General features: G+C 44.3%; 1 long non-coding RNA gene across 1 annotated transcript in view; it reads right to left on the reverse strand.

Annotated features, from left to right (window-relative positions):
* Window positions 1-14,687, reverse strand: part of LOC128324468 (uncharacterized) — a 50,904-nt gene extending 36,217 nt beyond the window's left edge. Inside the window, exon 1 of the long non-coding RNA XR_008306876.1 lies at window positions 14,583-14,687. This is a non-coding gene — a long non-coding RNA (uncharacterized LOC128324468). The remainder of the gene's footprint in view (window positions 1-14,582) is intronic.
* Between the last annotated feature and the right edge of the window lie 322 nt (window positions 14,688-15,009).

Below are 15,009 nucleotides of genomic sequence, written 5' to 3' on the forward strand. Positions count from 1 at the left end.
TGAAAACATATGCTGTGCTTGAGAGTGTAAGGCCTCATCACTCAGAGTGCAAGGCCGTGGGGATGCCCCTTCACAATTCATGAGAAGAACCATCTGTGGGGACAGGGGTGTCAGGCAGAACCACTAATATTGTGTGATGACATCCCTTCTCCCATGGACTGCTCTCTCACAAGAGTTTCAGGCCATGAAGACATGCATGGAGGCCAGACGGCAGATGCCGCCCAACTAGGTTGCTCTAGACAAGCAAGGTGTGTGGATGGGTACCCCAGCAACAGCTCTCCCTGTCTTGGCGATTGCCACAAAGAAACTGTCAAAGCATGCCTTCTGCCAGCCCATCCACATTTTAACATGTCCATCTTAATCTTTGCGCCAAATAGCGACCCCACTCTCCTGGAAACCGGGGCTGGAAATCAGGGCTCCCCTCTCCCATGATTCCCCACGGCAGCAGATCTTAATATAATGCAATGCCAGTTCAAACCCTGGAAATTTAGATGAGAGTAAATATCTCTCCTTGGTCCTGGTGTTTCCCCAGTCTGCCCAACCAGCTATGCCCAGACCCATGGCAAAATCTCCTTTGGGAAGAGGAGGGGCTCCCCTGCCCTGAAAAGGGAGGTTGCCAGACTGCAGTTGGATGACCATCTGCGATGCGATTCATAGTTTGGAAAATTTACCGCGGGTTCAGCAACCTCCAGTTTCACGCTACATGCAAATGTGGCCAGTGTGTCTGGTGTTGGGAGCATGCAGGATATTCTGGAATCCTAATTGCTCAAGCCAATGTCCTCTCCCAAGTCAGTGTCAATAATCTATCATCCATTGAACCACACTGACTGTCAGTGTTACTGAAATGGAAAAGCAAAATAGATTGTCAGGTTCAGACTTTCAGCATGTGAAATATATCTTCAGTTATCAGTCCTACTCTGTCAAGGACTTTTCACAGCTTTTGCTGAAACCATTTCACAGGAAATAGAGTGCCATTGGTTTCTGTTTTCCCGGTAATAAGAAATGCATTGCTCTTTCATATGCTTTAAAAATGTAGATTTGCAGCCTAGTGTCAGGAAAGGGCAGTCAGTCAAAGACTGATGGAATAATGATTTTTCTCCTATGAGTCACTGCACGTGGAAGAGTTTTTCTTGATGTGCTCAAGGGAATTATTAAGGACTTTGCCTATTGCATTTAGGACTGGAAAGGTCAAAATGAAAGAGAAATGGAGAGGGAGGCATTCTTAACACAATATACTAAAAAAGGAAGAACTGAAATAAATGTTTAGTTTTACCATCTGGGGAGAAACAACCTGCCTCCACCAGTGGTTCATTTAAGTGTTTTGCACCTCTTCTCTCTGGATGGATGTGTTTCTTCTGCATGTGTTCAAGACTAGTAATTTACCACACTCATTTCCACACATTTTTTAATTGATGAACTAAAGCACAGTACAATGGTACCTACCACCAAACCCACAAATAAATAAGCAGGCCTATGATATTTAACACATTTTTAATCTTTCCCCATAGGATCCTATGGGGGTTTGAGGAAAAGTTTAAAAAAATGTTCAAAATTGTCCACTTGCCCATTTCTTTTGTGGGTTGGGTAGTAGGTAACACCCATCATGCTCTACCACCCCGACCCACTTTGGTGTCCCTAGGAGCTATCCATGTGGAGCAATGGGGTCTTTCAATTTTCTGCATTGTTTCCTATGACCAAAACAAGCTGCACTCACAGAGTGCACACAATTTGCCATGCATTTTACAACCCTGCCTTGAAAAACATTGCAGAAGCACACCTTAAAAGGGAATCTTTTCCCTGTAACATCATTGGCACAAGTTGCTCTCTCACACACAATTATGACTCCTTACTTCCTAGCATTGCAATAGCTGCCACAGCAGGACCATTAGAAGCAAGCATAGCCATAAGCTCAACTACAGCAACTTCAGCCACATTTTGACTAAGTACTCCTTGCAATGCAGGATGCAGAGAGCAGACCAAAGTGACGCAGAAGTTAGTCTCATGGCCAGACATGGAGCTCATCACTGCAATCACCAAGAAATATCAGAGAGAGAGAGAGAGGCCACTGTCTATTTCTCGCCACAACACTATCTCACAAATAAAACAATGACACCTAAGTTCTGCCTTTGTCAATCTGAGATCCAGCAAAACCACATAGTTATAGCAGCTATAGCACAGTCTTCCAGTGACACCATGCTGCTGGAGCAAGAGGAGGTGGTGGTGATGCTGAGGGGTGGAGTATGCACTAACAGTAAGCACTCCAGCACCCTCCTCTTGGTTGCACCCCAGCCTCCTCTCCTGGGCTTGCCCAACCAGGAGTTTCCTTCACCTGGGCAGCTGGTCAGGGGTGATAGCTTTGCCCTTCATCCTTGGATCACATAGGGAGGACCAAGCATGCGCTGCCAATGCACCCAAGGATGTCCTGAGCCGATCCACCACTGCCAGGGCTATTACTTCCTCAGTATTCAGCATGGACTCGAGCTCAGCCATCTAGGGATGTGCATGAATCAATATCTGTGATTCGATTCATGGTCAAATCAAATCACAGCCCTCCATCCCCCACCCCAGGTGATTTGTCAAAAACAGCTGGCTTGGCCGGCTGCCCTAACAAATCACCCCAATTCTACCCAAACCTGCAATTTTCAGGCCTCTTTTGCTGGAAAAACAGGCCTAAAAATTGTGCTTCTTTCCTGGGAGAGCTGGTCTACCAGTTGGGATCAGTAAGTAGACCAGCTCTGTGAGGTGGGCTGAAGGACTCAGTCCAGAGCAGAAGATTGGTCTACTCACAAATCCCAATTGGTAGACCAGCTTCCTCGATCTGTTCATTGCCAAACCACTAGCCCAGCTTCTTCATGGCACACAGCTTTGCCCAGGGGTGTAGCAAGGTTGGAGTGGGCCCAGAGACAAGATTTTAAAATGTGCCCCCTCACTGAAGCTCAGCTCGTGAAGTAAAGAAATCTTAAATGAGGCTGAATAGTAGTAACAAAAAGCATAGTGTTATATAGATATATAGCATAGTGTGTGTGTGTGTGTGTGTGTGTGTGTGTGTGTGTGTGTGTGCGTGTGTGTGTAACACCTATGTGCAAGAATAGATCATCCTAAATTATTTTTTTAAAGGTTTTGTAAATTGTGGACAATACAAGTCATTTAATGGTACTAGAGAAAGACATGCTGTTCTGGTAGATCCAGGTCTTAACACTCACATCAATTTCAGAGGATGAATAGACTGAAGGAAGTCCAGGCAGGTGAATGGCTAGGGGAGTCAGTCATGTGACTTGCCTCGGCGGGGGGGCCAAGACAGTGAGCCCCCAGACAACTGTCTCCCCTTGCCCTATTATAGTTATGCCCCTGTCTTTGCGCCACTGGAGTGCATGCAATCCAAATTCCTGCAGGCAGTCATCCAAGTTCCATGTTGTGTCTCTAATGCCACTCTGCGCCTAGAGACAGGCCTAATTCTGTCTCTAGGTGCAGACCTAATCCTTTGCAGACCTGATCCTTCTGGGGAAGTGTGACCCCATCCAGAACAGGTAGATCAAAATTGCCTCTGGAGTTCTGATCCCGCACAATAAGTACCTCCATTTTATCTGGATTCAGCTTCAGTTTATTCTCCCTCATCCAGCCCATTACTGCTTCCAGGCAAGCATTTAGGGAGGATATGCCAGCTCCTGAAGAGGTTGACATGGCGAAGTAGATCTGGGTATCATCAGCATACTGATAACACCCAGCTCCAAATCCTCTGATGATTTCTCCCAGCGATTTCATGTAGATGTTAAAAAGCATTGGAAAGAGTATGGAGCCTTGAGGGACACCATACTTAAGCTCATATTTTGAAGAGCAACAATCTCCAATTGACACCTTCTGGAATCTGTTTTACCACTGTAAAACAGTGCCTCTCACCCCCAGCCCCTTCAGACTCTCCAGAAGGATACTATGGTCGATAGTATCGAAAGCCGTTGAGAGGTCCAAAAGGACCAACAGAGTCACACTTCCTCTGTCAGTTCCCAATTGGAGATCATCCATCAGGCTGACCAAGGCAGTCACCATCCCATAGCCCGCCCGGAAACCAGTTTGAAATGGGTAATACATTTTGAAACATTTTGAAATACATTTTGAAACACTTTCGTTTGGCCTCCCCCTCTCTCCTCCCTCCCCCTAGCCAATGGGGGCACAGTTGGCTATGACCACACTCTATTTGTATGATAAAAAGCCAACCAAGAAGCAAGCAGATCGCAAGGCAATCAGAAGCCAGTGCCAGAAAACCAGCAAGGAAACAACAGGCCTTCAAAATGGCGCTTGGAACATTTAAACATGTTGATTGAAACGGGGTTGGTTTTTTCCTAGCTTGAAACAGGTTGTTTTGTTCCAAGCCCGTTTCAAGTTGAAATGTTTCAGCGTCAAAATATTCTGCCCATCCCTACTTTTTTGCTGGCTTGTGCATTCTTCAGGGGATTGAAATCCTTTCTCAGACTCTTTCTGCTAGAAACTGCCTGCAGTTTCTTACAGTGCCTTACACATACCTCCTTGGCAGAGGGGGAAGCAAGATGAGATAATTTTATACCTTTCCATGAGCCTTTGCTGATAAATAAAAAATGTGATACTTGCAAGATTCTTAATGGTGACTAATTATTCCAAACTCATGGCAATATGATGCAGGCTAGTAAATGCCTGAATCAGTGCAGATTTTTTTTTTTTAACAAATGGAGTCCAGTATATCACATACATTGGATTGGGTATGTCCCAGGCACACTCAACTCCAAAGGCTTGGTTAGAAAAGACTTAGAAAACACTTAGAAAAGTTGTTACACTTTTTGAAGTGTGGTGGAGAAGTAAAGGAGCAGGTGGAGGAGAAAGGAGCAGGTGCACCTGTCTCCCATCCTCTCCAAAATGCTTGTAAAATGTGATGTGTGCACTCTGCATGGAGGCCTGTGCAATGAGGCATCTTTTAGTGGTCGCTCTCTTACATTTAGCAGAAGAATGGAAATTGTCCCTATTCAAGTCAGCATATTGTCCCTTTGGTGACTATTGACTCTCTCTTTAGGACAGGGAATCATCTCCTCATTCCTTATACTATGTAAAACACTTTGAGAACTTTTGTTCTTGTTGTTGGAAAGTGGTTTACAAATATTCTAAATGAACGAACTACCAACTGGACATTTCTCAGCTGGATTGAACTCACCTGTTTTAATTAATTAATTAATTCAGGCACCTGGACATCCTAGATAACATCTGTAGCTGACAAGAAGAAATAAATGTAGATTAAAACTGACAACTAGACCTATTAGAAGACTGATAACTCTTCAGTTCAAATACCTGCATGACCTCACACCGCATCCATAGGGGCTTCTGTGTGGAATGCTGATGTCTACTTTAGGTACATGGTGGAGAGGATGACCTGCAGGGCACACGACTCCTCCTCTGCCATCACATAAAGGCTGTTGCTGCCCTGGCTAAATGTCTCAACCAGGCCTTTGGAATCCAACTAAATTCTTAACAGCATAGGCTCAATTCCAACTTTTTGTGATAGAAACAAAGTTCGGTTCACAGAATGGAGCTTTCCGGTCTCCTCCTTCCCCCTGCACCCAAATCCAGTCCTGCTGGTTGATGGATTCTTTGGAGGAGGTTGATATTTGGTACAAAAAGATGCAACAGGGAGCAGGGGGGAGGGGTCAGTGAAAACTGGATTCAAGTGCAAGCACCTTCCCCTTGGATCTGAGTCATTGAATCTTCTTAACAACTCTAATTCAAATCTTTTTTAAAGTAACTATATTCTGAGCCATGCATGTTTTTTCTTTCAACTTCAGAATGTAATGATGTGTTTATTCTAGGGTTTTTACCTTGCCCTTAAGGATGAATATGATAAGGGTAGCTAACAATAACAATAGATACAACCAATCATTATTAAATATAGAATACTTAAAAACAGATCAGCAGATAAAATCAATTTCAATTAATGTTTTTAAAAGCCTGGGAGAATTAAATTAAAAATATTTGCTTAAATTAAAAAGTAAGAAGACATGAGGCAGTGCCAGGTGAACCCTTTTTGGGAGAGCAGTCAGTAAATAGCACTGAAGCGAAAAAGACCCTCTCCTCAATAACCACTCACCAAACAGAATGAGCAATTATAATTGTAAAACAATTCCTCTTTCAGTTAGTAAGGAGTGTTAGACCTGCAGAACTGCATAGGAGACAATTGTAGTGATTCAACAACCATCTCCCTACTTTCATTTTGTTTTTTATATGAATTATTAAGACAATAACATAAAATACTGCTTACAGTAGATTGCACACAAAAAGTCCAAGAAGTTATTAAAATTAAATCTAAGTCATCCTTGGACTATATTGATAGGCAAGCCACAGGAATTGTCTAATGATAGACAGGTTTTATTCTAATGTGCAGCTGGACACATTTTGTGCAATGGGAAACAAATTGTGCAGTGGGAACTAGGTTTTTGTGTAGCTGGGAATATGTAGGTTTAATAAGGAATAGAGCTGTAAAAATCAAGGAGGGGGAAATGCTGCAGCCCTCAACTATAGTTTGGGAAAGAAGATAATCACATCCTTTCTCTGCAAGACACCCTTTTTTCTTTCCTTCTCTTATTTTTCTGTCCATTCTTACTTCCTCTGTCCTCCTTCTCTTCCTCTTTCTCTTAAGTTCATTCTCATTTTCCCCTTCCCTGCTATGGTTTTCTTTTTCTTTTTCAATTCTTTTTCAAGGTTTTCAAAAACCTTGGGAGGTGCTCACAGAATGAGGATGTTGGGACTGCACTGGCTTCTTGTGCTATTGGGGAAAAGCTTAGAATAAATCCTGACGAGAGAGCATCAGCAGCAGTACTCAAACGAGGCTGCAGTTGCAGTGAAAAATCTTGTCTCTAGGCTATTACTAACTGTTGTCAAGAAAGAGCAAGCTCTGGCTCTTCTGAAAAAGTTATGCCTATATGTCGGGCAAGATTATTTTTTCCCCCTGGCATGTGGCTTTGTTACAAACTGAAAGCACTAAACTATGCAGTGCACACCATCTGGATTATTGGGACAGCACCATTCTCATTTCAGTTTCTTGATCACAAAAATTGACATGACAAGTTGATTAAAGGGATGAGGCGATGCATGCATAATATTTCCCTGAGAGCTAAACACCTGAAGGGTTTTTGTTTTTATTTTTTAAATGAAATTGCACTCTATGGGGTTTGCTATTCATATGTGTGTGTGTGTGTGTGTATATGAGAGAGAAACTGTCAGAAATGACTTTCCGTGTTCACAGCATAGAAAGCTAGCTTATATTGAGTCCAAACATTTATTCATTTACTCAGTATTGTGTACACTGAATGATAGCTACTCTCCAGTGTTTCAGAGAGGGGTCTTTGCCAGTGCTACCTGCAGATCACAGAGATTAAACCTGGGACCTTCCTCATGGACTGCGTGATCCACCACAGAGCAATGACCACTTCACCTTTTACATACAAATTCTTCACAGTGTCTGAAGTCTACTCACTCTGCTGTAGATTGTAAACAGACTAACTTAATCTTAGTTTGAATGAATAATAAATGCATCTCTTATTTTAAAACATTGGGCATGATCCCTGGTCATACAACAACTATGAAGAGAGGGCCAATCTGGATCAAGATCACAGCATGGACACGAGCTAAAATCTGCTCCCTTGACAATGATCCTGAATTGTAGTATTTAAGACAGAAACAATAAGCACAGAACTTCACAGAACATGTCTAAAGTAATGTCTAATTTGACATGTGTGGGTCTTAACCTTTGTTTCTGTCCATAAAAATATTATTAAGAGTTTCTTTTACCTGCATGTGCACGTGCACGCACACACACACACACACACTTAATCCGATTGTTAAATTTGATAGCTTTCAGTTCTCTTGCTTACAGCACGATCTATAGCAGTATAATTAATTAATGTTTGAAGGGTATGTATGGTTTTTAATAACTATTTATTTAAACTTTTAAGGCATATTTAATCCATGACAAAATAAAGGCATCAGTTAAAGACAAGGACTAAAATGCAGCACAAATATAGCACATACACTTTTTTAAATTGTGCATTTCTCCTACACCTACCTAATCTTTAAAAATGCAGCACAAATATAGCACATACACTTCTTTAAATTGTGCGATTCTCCTACACCTCCCTAAACACATAATCTCCCAGTCCAATTTTATATTTTGACGTGTTTGTACAGTCAACCTTCTGTCCGTTTGGATAACAATGACACCTCCAACAAATTGTGCCATGGGTGGGGGTGGAGAATCCATTTCTAAAACCAACTATATTAGTTGTTACTGAAACAGTAGGAATGATTGTACAATTTGGTCAACAATATCTCTCTTTTAGCCTGTTGTCCTAAAGCTTTGCAAATCCAGGTAATGGGTTTTTTGCTGGATGGAATGCAGTCGTGTCCAGCATAGTAGATTTCATCTGCTTCACGGAGGCATTTCAGCAACTGGGATGAATGATGTGGCCAGAATCAGCTTGCATTTTGCCCCCTGAGACTCTCATATGAGAAGTATAGTTTTCAGGAATGAACAAGCAGGTGCGGGTTGGGAAAGGAAAGAAATTGCATGTACCTGGGAACCACCAAATAATTGTGACAACATATTTAACCAAATACTGTCAATTACATTAAAGATCTGAAAAATGTTGCTGCAGTTTAGCAAATCTCACCAGAATGTCTCCTAAAAATGTGGGGTGGGGGGAAGTAACAACATTTCAATTCCATATTATTTGAAATGGATTCTGATAATCAATTATCTTATCATTTTACTGCGGTGTCTTAGAATGGCTATGGACATTAGAAAATAGGTATGCATGTCACTCACCTACCACAGTGACATTATTATATTAACTCATAGGGACCTTGGTCTCATAGACAATTTTCTGTGCCACCATTCTGAAGATTTGTTACTAAGCTTACACACACTTGCACTTTAGATCTTACAATCTAAAATGCAACACCAAGAGACAGAAGAGGAATGGGGAAATGGAGGCAGGGTCAACAAAAAAAGAATATGTGACCATTTCCATTACACTTACATAAACTTAGTTACAGCATTGTGGGGACTAAGGCATTGTGCTGAAAGCTTCAAAAGCAGGTGGGATTTGAAGGAAGTAAGAGATGAAGCATCATACAGATCAGTGTTCTTCAATGTAAGACCTGGGAGCCAGCAGCAGCCCACATCAACCCAAAGTGTGGCTCCTTGACTAATTGTTTATTGGGTCTGTGTGAAGCTTTGGCCAAAGCTGAATACTCTGCACAGTCCCCTTAGCACCATGTGGAGATGACCCTTCTCATTGTGCTGTGCCTTGCCCTGCACTGTGCGGGGGGTCCTTTAAGGGAAACTGAGACCTCTTGAGCCCCTGTACCATCTTGGAAGGCATATACAGAGTGCTGGGGAATGTAGCCCTTCCCATCACTTTCCCCATAGAGTTCTTAAAGAGGGCTCAGTCTCTCTTAAAGGGCCCCCCCAGCACAAAGAAAAGTGCAGTACTGTGCAGAGGTCAGTACTGTGGGAACAGATGGAAAGGCAGTAAAGGAGTTGAAGGAGAAGTGGCCCATAATTAGAGCAACAAAGGAGATTAATAATTTTGGTAGCAGAGTTTTGGATAGAATGAGGGAAATAAGGTGAGACTACAGAAGAGGAGAAAGGACAAGGTTTCAGTAATCAAGCCAAGAGATAACATAGGCATGAAATAGAGCTTTTGTCAAAGTGCCAGAGAGGATAGGCCATATTTTTATATGGAAGAAGACTGTAAAGGAAGAAGAATTAAGCCTCTTGACAACACACCAAACATGGCAAACAAAGCAGAAGGAGGAGCAAAAATAAAAATAAAAAATTATATCTCATGGCAATGGCAGCATCTACAGTATGGATGGTGACATTGCCAACAATAAAGAGAGTATATACAGTAGGGGAGGGCTTGGAAGAAAGATGAGAATCTGAGTTTCAAACTTATTTATTTATTTATTTATCAATCACATTTGTACACTGCCCCAAAGTTTCATCTCTGTGTGGTTAACAATAGCATAAAACAAGTTAAAATATATACAAAAACGTAAAACAATTTAACAACTTAAAAACCATCCACAAATTAAAACCTTAAAATTTTAAAGAATTGAAGAAGCTTGGGTGGGCTTTCAAATGCTTTCTAAAAATGTTCAGAAATGGGAAGGATTGTATCTCAGTAGGGAGCGCATTCCACAGTCTTGGGGCAGCAACCGAAAAAGCCTGTCCCCATGTGGCCACCAGCCTAGCTGGCGGCAACTGGAGACGGATCTCTCCGGATGACCTCAATGAGCGGTGAGGCTTATAATGAAGATGTTCTCTTAGAAACCCAGGGCCTAAGCCATTTAGGGCTTTATAAGTTATGACTAGCACTTTGTATTTTGCCCGGAAACCTATTGGCAGTCAGTGTAACTCTATCAACAAAGTACCAACTGAAGCTTCCGGACTACGTAAAAAGGCAGCCCTACATAGAGAGCATTGCAGAAGTCAAGTCTGGAGGTTACCAACATATGTACCACTGTTTTGAAGTAGTTCATCTCAAGAAACGGGTGCAGCTGGTGTATCAGCCGAAGCTGACAGAAAGCCCCTCTGGCCACCGCCTCAACCTGAGATACCAGGGAGAGGTGTGGATCCAGAAGTATTCCCAGACTGCGAACCTGTTCCTTTTGGGGAAGCGTGACCCCATCTAGAACAAGGAGATCAAAATCATCTCTAGAGTTCTGACCCCGCACAATAAGTACTTCCATCTTATCTGGATGATTATTGAGTTTAAGCATCCAAGCAGAAATATCAGAAAGACATGAGAATGACTGGAGAGAAAATGCCAGGGCAGGGTCGAGTGTCAGTTATAAGCACATAGCTGGCAATGAAATCATGAGATATAATGAGGTCACCCAGGGATAGTGTATATAGAGAGAATTACAGTAAGACAAGTACAGATCCCAGCAGAGAGATGGAAAATGAAGGATGGGTCTCCATTGATTAGACAAGTAGGAAGAGATTCAACAGATGTTCTCTGGGACTTACTCTAGTCCAGGCCTGCTCAATTTTGGCCGTCTTGCAGATGTTGGCCTACAACTCCCATAATCCCTGGCTATTGCCTACTGTGGCTGGTGATTATGAGAGTTGTAGTCCAAAAAGAGATGGGGGGGGGAAGCTGAGCAGGCCTGCCTAGTGACAAGGGAAAGGGCAAGAAGAAAGTCAAGAAAGAGAGAGAGATCAACTGTACTGAAGGAACCAGAGAAGTCAAGAAGGATGAGGACAGAAGAGAGATCTTTTAATTCAGCAGTGAGAAGATCATTAGGGATTTTTTTTTAAGGATAGTCTCAATGGAGTGCAGACATAGAAGCCAGGTTTTAGGGATCAAACCAGTGTTGGAGGAGGGGAAGTTGAGGCAGTGGTATACTCCTGAAGTTTGTAGACAAAGGGCAGAAAGGAGATTGGGCAGAAGTTAAAGAGGAAGGATGGATTAAAGGGGTTGGGGGGGGGCTATTTTTAAATTAGGGGAAATAGTAGCATGTTTCAATACACCAGAGAAAGGAGAAAGATGAAAATGTGGTGGAAGGGAGAGGAGATGGTGAGGGAGGTAGCAAGTGGGAGTAGGGTGGAGACAAGGTAAGGGGGGCATAGACAATAACAATAGGGTAGTCAGCTCATCAAGTGAGACAAGGGGAGAAATAAGAAATGGCTGAAGGACATGTTAGAGGAGGGAGCGCAGGAAAAGGTGAGAAAGAGAGAGGAAGGCAACACAAATTTACAGATGCAAATGCCAAAGTACCCATTTAGAATTGATTGACAAGGACATATAACTTCATCTCTCATCACTTGATCACTCTCAGTCAAATACTTTTCTCTATTGAAAAGTATTGTGTTTGCTGTGTTTAAGAGGATGTTGGTGTCATTAAAGTTCTGTTTGTGGCGATTAATCTGGGCAGAGGCGTAACTAGGGAAAATAGCGCCTAGGGCAAGCACTGAAATTGCGCCCCTGTCCAAACAGGAATGATGGGACTTGTAGTCAACAATATCTGGAAATCCCTGTTAAAAGGAACACTGTACCATCTAGACATGGTTGTTGATCAAAACCTGAAAACATGAGCCATCTCTGTAAAAGACTTAGAACAACAGTCAGGAGTTATGTGAGGATTCCAAGTGTCATTTTCTCTGTCTCATCTCATTCTTTTTAGAGGATCACCTGCCCAAATAGCCACTAGCAAAATAGGGGAAGAAGAAGGGGGGGGCAGTCTATAAACCAGTGAATGATTCCTGCCAGCCTTTGTCTTATGATGACTGTTGGCTCATGATGGGGTATATGTGCATTCACCACACCAGTGCTTACTTTGACACCAAGAGGGAGGAGGCTACATTAGTTTGCCACACTAGACAGAGGCATTTGCAACAGGAGCAGACAGCCAAGTTCTGCCAGGGCCAAAACCAGCCCCTGCCAGACTAAGAAATCATTGTAATTTGCCCCTTCCTGTCACAAGCAGTGTGCTGTTCTTTTATTATTGACTCTAACTCTCAGATATCCTAGTCGTGGATGGAAAATTCAGGGTCAATTTACAAGAGACACATTTTCTACATGGAAGTTTCTTCTGTGCAGGTGTTGTGCAGAAACCCATGTGTAGTGACCGCCAGGGGCATAGCAAGGTTGGAATGGGCCAAGATGAGATTTTAAAATGGGCCCCCAGCCCCTCAAAGTCCAGGGCCTCCACACATCCCAGGCCCCCAAGGATTTAAGTCTGATATTTCAAAATTATGCTGCCTGGAAATACATTTCACTGAATACACACATGCACACTTCACAGTATATAGTGATATACATTGAGTACTATATGTTTGTGCTACTTTTAATGCCTAGAACACACTAGCAACGCTAATTATTAAAATAGCCCCCTCGCTGCAGATTAGCAAAGGAGACTTTCAACCATGCAGGGTGAGCCTATGTTTGTTTTCTCAGAATTCTGAACAAATTCAGTAAAGTTTGATTCCAGGAGGTTTTTCACATGAGGCTTTTAATTTAAGCCCTTTAACACACATCTCCTCTGGAATGGAGGTGCTGCATTCACATGTTGGCCAGATTTACCCTGAAGTTCCTGCAAGTTATTGGGGAGCAGTTCACACACAAGAAAAATAAAATAAAATAAAAGCACCACACATGCTTCACAGTTCTCACTCAGACCTTCTGCAAAACAACTTGAACATAAGTGCATTTATAAATGAACTAGTATTTTTAAGCCCGTTATGATAACGGGCGCTAGCTTTCTCTCCCGCCTTTAAGTGGTTGTTGTTTTTTCTTCCACCTTTCTGCTTGTCTCTCTCTCTCGGTTTTGTTTTGTTTTGTTTTCCATTTTCCCCTCCTCCCTCTGTCCTCCTGCCGCCCGCTCACCCGCCCTCCCAGCTTTCCAAAATCTCCTTCCCCGCTCCACCCCCCAATTGATTAAGGGCCAAAATGGCCCATGAGAAGGCCGTCGCCCCCGCCTATCGCCCACCCGCCCACCCAGCTGCCCGAGCCCACCTTACCCGCTCCAGCCCGCGACAGTCGGGCGAAGAAAAAAAAACATTTTTCACACAGTGGAAGTGAGGAGCTCAGGAACAGAGCTCCTCTCTCTGCTATGCTGCTGCCCAAACTGTCGCTATGGACGCAAAGGACATTGCGTCCTTTCGTCCATAGCGGCAGTTTGGGCAGCAGCATAGCACAGAGAGGAGCTCTGTTCCTGAGCTCCTCACTTCCACTGTGCGAATAATGTTTTTTTTTTCTTCGCCCGACTGTCGCGGGCTGGAGCGGGTAAGGTGGGCTCGGGCAGCTGGGTGGGAGATAGGCGGGGGCGACGGCCTTCTCATGGGCCATTTTGGCCCTTAATCAATTGGGGGGTGGAGCGGGGAAGGAGATTTTGGAAAGCTGGGAGGGCAGGTGAGCGGGCGGCGGGAGGACAGGCTTCCCCTGCCGCCTCTTCCCCCCTCAATCACCGGCCGGGCGGTCTCTGGAGGCGCCGCTGCCATCCTCCGTGGCCGGCCCGGGCCCTTCACGGTTGGCTCTGTCCCGCCGGCCTCTGTTGGCCTCCGTTCCGTCCCCCGTCTCCCCAGCTTGGTCGCCGTCTCTTCTGGGCAAAGCGGCGGCTCTGCCGCCGCCTCGGCCAGTTTCCCCCGCCGGCGCTTCTCCGGCTTCTTCAGGGCGGCCGCTTGTGGCCGTCCAAGATGTCCGCCGGGTGCTGGCGGTCGTGGCTCCCTGGCTTCGCACATGCCCAGAACCGCCAAGGGAGGCACGAACACACGCTTGGTGTCCGTCCACGGACGGACACCAAGCGTTTTATTAGAGAGGATGAAAGAATGAATGAATGAATAAATAAATATTTGTTCCAGAAGTTTTTGTAATCTTCTGACATGAAACAAGCCACTTATAGGCCTTAGATAGTTTTTGTTTTTAAAGCCAGCACATTTTTCAGTCTGTTTTAAATTAAATATTCAGAGACTTCTCAGTCTCGCCCCACCACCCATATCAAAGCCCTATGGCAAGCAGATCCCTATATATGGGGGTAACCACAAAAAGGAATTCACAGCCTACCTTGCAAAGGCTGTGCTGGATGGTCTGGTCTGGTCTGCTGCAGGGAGCTCTGCCAGCCTCCTTCCTGGCTTGCTGGGGCCTGCTGAGTTCAGGCTTCAGGGAGGCCTACTCCGAGGCCTCTCTGGAAGCCCCGCCCACCCACCGATCAGCTGAGAGGCAGGGAGAGAAGAGCTCTGCGGTTTGCAGGCTGCTCTGATCATAGGCCTTGCCGATCCTAGGCTGGAGGCAAGTGGCTGAGGGGCCCTGGGGCTGGGCAGGTGGGCAATGGGGTGGGGGTGGCAGGAACTGGCGTGGTGCCTCCACCTCAGTGGCACCTAGGGCACGTGCCCTGCCTGCCCCCCCAGTTCCGCCTATGAATCTGGGTAGGTGTACACACACTTACCCACAAGTTGTGGCTTAATGGTGCAATCAATGAGTGATGAACACA

This window comes from Hemicordylus capensis, chromosome 4 (assembly GCF_027244095.1).
Source record: "Hemicordylus capensis ecotype Gifberg chromosome 4, rHemCap1.1.pri, whole genome shotgun sequence".
In the NCBI taxonomy this organism is placed as follows: domain Eukaryota; kingdom Metazoa; phylum Chordata; class Lepidosauria; order Squamata; family Cordylidae; genus Hemicordylus; species Hemicordylus capensis.